Source organism: Dama dama, chromosome 25, assembly GCF_033118175.1.
Source record: "Dama dama isolate Ldn47 chromosome 25, ASM3311817v1, whole genome shotgun sequence".
Taxonomy (NCBI): Eukaryota; Metazoa; Chordata; class Mammalia; order Artiodactyla; family Cervidae; genus Dama; species Dama dama.
The window spans coordinates 35,703,375-35,710,097 of NC_083705.1; the positions used below are offsets into that span (position 1 = coordinate 35,703,375).

Below are 6,723 nucleotides of genomic sequence, written 5' to 3' on the forward strand. Positions count from 1 at the left end.
GCCACCAAGGAAGCTGTCAAAGGGGGCTTGTAAAGATCAAGCTCTTAAAAGGGGCTTAGAATGCCCTTTGGCTTCTTGTTCCTTCCTATCTCTTTAGCTTCATTTTTTTCTGCCTCCCTCCTTACCTCAGTCTTCAACAACACAGAAAACAATTTTAGGTACTCTGCCTTCATATATGAGTTGTTACCCCCATGTTAAGTCTGATGAATTCCTTTTCTCCCTTCAAACACCAGCTAAAGTGCTCACTTCAGCAGCACAAAGAGTAATATTTGAACCACACAGAGGAGATGAGCAAGGCCCCCAGACAAAGATGGCATGCAAATCTGTGAAGAATTCTATGTTTTCATACTGTGTGATTCCACTCATAGGAGGTACATGGAGTAGTCAAAATCATGAAGACAGAGAGTAGAAAAGTGGTTAGGTTGGAGGAGAAGAGGGTAGTTATTGTTTAGGAGGTGGAATATCAGTTTTGCAAAATGAAACATTCTGTGGAGGGATGATGTGATGGAAGCACCACAGTGTGAATATACCTACTGCCACTAAACTGTACACCTAAAATTAGTTAAGGAGGCAAATTTCATCTTATGTGCATTTTGCCAAAATTTTTTTAAAAATAGCTGAAATTCCAGTCTCCTTTTCTCTGTACCCTTCCCATTCCCAGGGGGAGTTATGCATTTCCATTATTTAATCAGTAGATTAAAATAGCAGCACCTAAGTGAATGTCAAGAAGGCTAATCTTGAACTCACTGTAGTTTAATATTCAAATACGTGGTTGGACAATATAAATTTCTGAAAGACTGCCTGAGTGAAATACAACCCATGTGTTTCTATAGATCCAAAACAATTCATCCTGGGAATGAGCCACACAAGCAGATCTTCATATATCTGGACCATATGGTTTATTCTCTTGTAAAACTGCTGTTATTAAATGTAACTTGCCATTATGTCATCATTGACCCATGCTTAAAACCACTGTAAGAAAGTCAGCCATGAAATCCATTAGAATTCAGGTGTGTTAAGAGTGGTGTACTGTTATTGTTGTTTCAGTATCTATGAGGAAAAACACTTTAGTTTTGGCACCAAGAGTAGCTTTGTTTTAATTTTCTTTGGAGGTAGTATGAATAATGTTATTAATTTTCTTATTTTTCTCTCCTCTTCAGAAAGCATAAAGACAAACTGGTGGCTTGTTCTAGAGTTTTCTAGGTCTTAGCTATACTATTCTGTATAGCCATTTGCTGTTGACTTCAGATTATCCATTAAAACTTTTTTTTCCCCTCTAAATCCACTTCATTATTTGTGTTGCCTTTTATTTCATCTTGTTTCAGACCACTTTATATCCATTTTTAAATAAATGAGGAATAAATGAACTAGTAAAATTAACTAATAAATTCACCTCCCCTCTAAGTTCCTACTAAATATTGCGTCTATTTCTATTATTGTTTTTATCACTATTTATTTGTATTTCATGTCTGCTATTCACAGTTAACAATATACTCGTTTAATGCGTGATCTGTATCTTACTATAGTATTGTTTATCTCAGCAAAATTAGAATGCCTATGGAATAATATGCCTGTAAGTAAGTCTATTAGATTAAATTGATGTCTAAAAAGACATGAAAAAGATAGTAATTCCTGAAATCAGAATGTAGTTTATTCATCTTTTTTATACACATGCCAATTTTTTGCTAATTGGTAAAAGCTGAAGACTCAGATAATCTGCTGAAAGAATTCCCAGTCTTAAACAAATTCTCATTTATTCTATTTCTTGTGACTATTAGCATTCATCCAAGTATTCAACTCAATTCTTGCTCTTTGTTATGTGTATATGTGCATGGTATAGCAGACTACAGTTATAGTAAGATGTATGGTTTTTCCAGTAGTCATGTATGGATGTGAGACTTGGACCATAAAGAAGGCTGAGTGCTGAAAAATTAATGCTGTTGAACTGTGGTGCTAGAGAACACTGTTGAGAGTGCCTTGGACTGCAAGGAGATCAAACCAGATTTCCTAAAGGAAATCAACCCTGAATATTCATTGGAAGGACTGATGCTAAAGCTAAAACTCCAATACTTTGGCCACCTAATGAGAAGAGCCAATTCATTGGAAAAGACCCTGATGGTGGGAAAGATTGAAGGCAGGAGGAGAAGGACAGAAGATGAGATGGTTTGCTGGCATCTCCAACTCAATGGACATGAGTTTGAGCAAGCTCTAGGAAATGGCGAAGGACAGGGAAGGCTGGTGTGCTGCAGTCCACGGGGTTGCAAAGAGTTGGACACAACTGCGTGGCAGAACGACAACAACAGCAGCATAGTTGGGTGAACATATCTTGTCTCACTCGATAAATAGATAGATTGTTTTTTAGCCACTAAGTTGTGTCTATCTCTTTTGCGACCCCATGGACTGTAGTCTGCCAGGCTCCTCTGTCCTTGGGATTTCCCAGGTAAGAATACTGGAGTGGGTTGCCATTTCCTTCTACAGGGGATCTTCCAGACCCAGGGATCAAACTCACCCCTCCTGTCTTGGCAGGCAGATTCTTTACCACTGAGCCACCTGGGAAGCCCCTACTCCACAGCTTACCTCTGTTCAATTGTATCCCTATTGACGGCTTTATCTAGAAAACACCAGCCCACTTTCCCTAAACACCATATCCAACTCGCCCTTGGACAGGGAGCATAATAATATTCCCCAGCTGAACTTGTTGCTGTCCACCCTTGGTTACTCCTCCTGTTAAGCCCCTGCTCTTCATGATTGGCATCTCCAGCTTCCTGTCCCCCAAGCCTGACCCTTGGAAGTGACAAGTATCTCATCCTCCTTTTTTACTGTTTTCCCCACAACTAGCCTATTGCCAACTCCTTCTCACCTCACCTTCTAAATACTTCTGAAATCCTCTCTTCAAAGTCATTCTACCAACCTCATATCCTGCAGAATTTTAGATGAGAACCAGGATTATTTCAATAATCTCCTAAAATTCATCCTTTTTATTTTGACTGCTGTTATTTGAAAGGCAAATATTACAGTGTATCCTGTCTGCTTAAAACTCTTTCTTGGCTGTCTACCGTTCATGAATTCATGGTTTCCTCATTAGCATGGCAAGTGAAGTTTGTGTCCCAGGAGTAAACTTGTAGCTACGTGTTAGCCACTTGGATTTCTCTGCACACGCTACAGTGGTTCAAGTCTTCAAGAGTTTGCTAGCACCATTCTGTTTACCTGAGGGGTTCTTTCTTCCCTTCTTCACCCTTCCAGGTAATAGAGTATAGGTTTTAAGATCAAACAAATGCAGGTTTAGATTTCAACTCCACTACTGATGTTCCTGGAATTTAAATGACAGAACAAGTCAAAACACTTCTGATGCTTCTTTGCATAAGAATCATTACCAAACCAACCAATCTGTTTTTTTCTTTTGCTTTAGTAGGAATTTTAAACTCCTTGTGGACTTCCATTCTGGCTCAGCTGGTAAAGAATCCGCCTGCAATGCGGGAGACCTAGGTTTGATCCCTCGGTTGGGAAGATCCCCTGGAGAAGGGAAAGGCTACTCACTCCAGTATTCTGGCCTGGAGAATTCCATGGACTGTACAGTCCATGGGGTCGCAAAGAGTCGAACATGACTGAGCTACTTTAACTTTCACTTAAACCCCACTAAGTACCTGCTTATGGCTTTGAGCCGTCCTTAACTAATCTATAAGACGGTAACAGGTTTATATTCTGAATGACTTGCTTAGTTTGTTAACATCAGTTATTCCAAAAGATTCCACATAAATTGTAAAGAATTAGTTTTACTTTTCTTTCATATTTTTAATAAATGTGATGATAATAATTAAACATTCTAGCTCAGGTATTAAGCAGGCTTTTCTTAGGTAAGAAGTGGATTTATTTAGAGAGAAACACACTCTGCAGACAGAGCATGGCCATCTCAGAAGGCGAGAGCAGCACCAGGGTATGCAGTTGTCAGTTTTTGTAAGCAAATATTTTTATCCTGTGTCACACAAGTTAGTGTTGGCTCCATGTGTGTGAGTGTGTGTGTATTTACTTCAGTCAAATGGCAGATTTCCAAATTTATATCTTGCTTGTAAATGTTTTCATTAGGGAATAGAAAAAATAGTTTTATTCTTATTGGCAGGTGTAGTCCACATATGTGTTTATTCTAGAATTTGCAAACTGTGATCCAATCATTTCAATCTGAAAATTGCAACCATATGTTTTGAAGGAATTCTGGCACTAGATGGATCACTTCTAGTAAAATTTAGTAGGTAGAAAAATGGCATAGATATCACTATGGCAGTAAAGGAATTGTGAGCAGAGAAATGCTGCACAGATAAGGAGGACCAGAAGAAGCAGCACAGCACAGTCCAAGTGATGCTCACTACCCACCTGTTGCGAGAGCCCAGACTGCGAATTCTCTTGGTCCATTTCAGTTGGAAAACTTGAACTTCATGAAGAATAACAGTGCTCTTGAAATCTCCTCTGGAAATTCTAAGCTCTTCTCAGAACCAAGAAGATTATGAGGCAAACCCAGAAAGAGTCTTCATGGGTCAAAAGCAACCTTGAATGACACAAAGGTCATAGTCGACTAAAGTTTGGTGTTAACTCAAAGGGTTTGAACTGCATGAATTTACTTACATGCTAATTCTTTTTTCACTAAACACCTACTGCGGTACTATACAATCCGCAGTAGGTTGGTTGAACCCAGGGAGGTGGAACCACACTTAAGGAGGGTCAACTGTAAAACTGTACTCAGATTTCTGACTGTGCCGAGGGTGGGCAATCCTAACCCTCAGTGGGCAACTGTATAGCAAAAGTTTCTACAAAAAGCAAAAATACTTTCTGTCACTTTTGACTGTATATTGCTAGTGATTTTTACTTACTTATTTTTACTTTTTTATTTTTAAATGTTTATTTATTTAGAAGGGTAGAGTTTATTTGTTGCTTGTCATTGAAGTATAACTGACTTACTGGGGCTAAGTCACTCCAGTCATGTCTGACTCATTGCAACCCTTTGGACTGTAGCCAGGCTCCTCTGTCCATGGGATTCTCCAGGCAAGAGTACTGGAGTGGATTAACATTTCCTTCTCCAGGGGATCTTACTGACCCAGGGATCAAACCCGTGTCTACTATGTCTCCTTCATTGCAGGTGGATTCTTTACCACTGAGCCACCAGGGAAGCCCGTAACTGACTTACAACCCTATGTTCATTTCAGATGCACAACAAAGTGATTCAGTATTTCTGTACCTTACAAAATAATCATCACAATAAGTTTAGTTCCCATCTGTCACTATATAAAGTTATTATATTATTGACTATATTTCCCACACTGTATGCTACATTTCCATGACTCCTTTATATGTAACTGGAAGGTTGTACCTCGTAATCTCCCTCACCTCTTTCTGTCATCCTGCTATTTACCTCCCCTCTATCACTGTGAGTCTGTTTCTGCTTTGTTTTGTTTTTTACATTCCACATGTAAGTGAAATTATACAGTATTTGTCTTTTTCTGTCTGACATATTTCGCTTAGCAAAATACCATCTAGGTCCATCCATGCTGCCATAAATGCAAGATTTCATTCTTTTCTGTGGCTGAGTGATATTTCATTGTGTGTGTATACCACATTTTCTTTATATATTCATCTATCAGTGAACACTGAAGCTGCTTCCATATTTTGTTTGTTGTAAATAGTGCTCCAGTGAACGTAGGGCTTTATATATCTTTCCAATAATTGTTTTCATTTTTTTCAGATATATACCCAGGAGTGGAATAGCTGGATCATATAGTAGTTCTATTTTGAATTTTTTGAGAATCTCCATACTGTTTTCCATAGTGACTGCACCAATTAACATTCTCACCAACAGCGCAGCAGGGTGTTCTTTTTTCCATATCCTCGCTTCACTTCTTACTTGTTGTCTTTTTGATAACAGACATTCTGACACGTGTGAGGTGATATCTCATTGTGGGTTTGATTTGCATTTCCCTGGTGATTACTGATGTTGAGGCTAGTGATTTTTAAAGGAACTTTCTAACAACTTAGGGATGTATTCAGAAAAAAAAATATGCATGCCATTTTACACTTTGAAAAGGAACATGCTGTATTTAGTACTGTATATTATATCTAAAGTTGGGACAACTACATTTGCTTGGAAACAGTTTTTTTCAGGTTCACATAAATATTTCACATAGATATAAAATGATAACTGGGAAGTCCCTGGCAGTCCAGTGGCTAAGACTCCACACTTCCACTACAGGGGCACAGATTCTATTCCCAGTCAGGAAGAAATTAAGATCCTTCATGCTGCAAGGTCAAAAATAGGTAAATAAATAAATGCTGTCTTCTAAGCCACAAAACCAAGTTTACTTTGACTTCAAGTTACAAAGATTTAGAAGTACTCAGTAATTTTTGCCTTGGGGAAAGAAAGAATAGTAATAGCAAGTGGAGTATTTTGGGAAGTACAAAAATCAAAACATGAAATATAAATTGCTTGAGTGACCTTCGCTCACACTTTAGCTTCCACGTTCTTTTGGTTTCTTTTTGTATATATACAACCATACTTTCTATTCAAGAGACTTGGAAATAATCAGAAGATCATCTATTCTTGAACTCAGGTGACATAATCCCCCACCCCAACGTACACACAAATATAATTTCTCTTCTGTGGTGAATGATTTTTCTACAAGCATCCTTAGGTATAAACTGTATACCTAAGGTATACAGAAGCACTAGAAATAATGTATC

General features: G+C 38.3%; 1 non-coding gene across 1 annotated transcript; it reads left to right on the forward strand.

Annotated features, from left to right (window-relative positions):
* Positions 1–238: 238 nt before the first annotated feature.
* Positions 239–345, forward strand: LOC133046883 (U6 spliceosomal RNA). The gene has a single exon (XR_009690586.1). It is a non-coding gene; the product is annotated as a U6 spliceosomal RNA (small nuclear RNA).
* Positions 346–6,723: the final 6,378 nt, after the last annotated feature.